Source organism: Ictidomys tridecemlineatus, chromosome 5 (assembly GCF_052094955.1).
Source record: "Ictidomys tridecemlineatus isolate mIctTri1 chromosome 5, mIctTri1.hap1, whole genome shotgun sequence".
Taxonomy (NCBI): domain Eukaryota; kingdom Metazoa; phylum Chordata; class Mammalia; order Rodentia; family Sciuridae; genus Ictidomys; species Ictidomys tridecemlineatus.
This window is the reverse complement of record NC_135481.1, coordinates 56,744,742-56,746,247: the sequence shown is the minus strand read 5'-3', so window position 1 is coordinate 56,746,247 and position 1,506 is coordinate 56,744,742.

Here is a 1,506-nt window from a genome sequence, read left to right as displayed (position 1 = left end):
GGTACCTATAGGAAGTATTGTCAATACAAACCTCACCTATATAACAACTTTTATGCAGAGTTGGCCCTGACAACCCCCCTGGAAAGCAGGGAAGCAAAAAAGTCCCTTTTCTCTGCACATCTCACCCAACTTACTAATGACTTATATTTATTATTTAATATTGCAATACAGATATATCTATACTGACTGGTTTAAAATCTATATCATAGGTCCTTTGACAGGATCATATCACCACTACTGTTTCTTGTCTTTGTTACACTATAACTTTGGACTTCTTTATATATAACTCCTAATATATTATCTAAATGCTTTTTTAGTTGATGGGTTGCTGGATTGACTGAATCACTATCATTTTTTTCTGATTTCTTAAGAAACATTTCACACAATCCCCATTCTACTTCCAGAATTAGAGAATTTAGAGAATAACACAACTAGGTCAAAACTACTTCATGTTAGTATAAAAATGTCACAGCTTTTGGAGACCAATTAACAATAAAGAAAAGGTTCACAATATGAAATGGGTTTTTATGCCTGCAAATATCTAGCAATAGTGGAATGTATAAATTATAGAATAGCAACTGAATAGATATTATGTAATTATTAAAATTATATATAATAAACAACCAAAGAATAGTAAACAACATTTAAAAACCAGAGTAAGAAGTATAAACACACTATGAAGTACATAAAATATGTATAAGGAAGGATAAAGATCAGAATGCAACACAAAAAAATGAAACAGTTCTTAGAGTGTTGTGCTTATAAACAAATAATAAATGCACTTACCTTAAAGGGCTTTGAAGCTAAAATAATTCACATAAAGCATTTGATACACTGCCAGGCACATGGTGCACTTTGGCTGTTATGTTGGCAGCCATATTATAATTTATTGAGCATCCACCAGCATTATAACAAGGCACTTGACAAACATTATTCTTTTAATCCTCATGGCAATCATATGAACACTATTAACATCTCTGTTTTACAGATAAGGAAACCAAGGGTCAGAAAGTTTATGTGACTTGGACCATATAGTTAATACATAGTTAAGCTGAGTTTTGACCTAGTTTTTGAAAAATGCTTACATAAATCCATTCCCAGAGTTAACTGTAATCCATAGTAGGATTAAAAATTACTGCTTGTGCTGCATACAAAAGGAGCGAGAAGATGGAGACTCTCAGCGGGAAGGAGAGAGTGGTATGCAGGGTGGAGGTTATAGCAGTGCCATTCCTTGTCCATTTCCAAATATACAAAGAAAGGTACATCTAAATTACAGGGGCCACAATGTCCTTCCTACTTATGGGTGTTACAAAAAGAACAGAAAACATTAGATCTTGCACAGATGCAGTAATGTTCCTCAAAATGGAAAAATACACTAATCTCATAGTTGAAAAGAATATGGTGTATTGGGCTGAACAAGTAAGAAAAGACCCACACCTAGACACATCCTTATGAAGTTTCTGAGCTTCTTAGTGGAGAAAGGGAAGTGCTTCAGTAACATAAAGG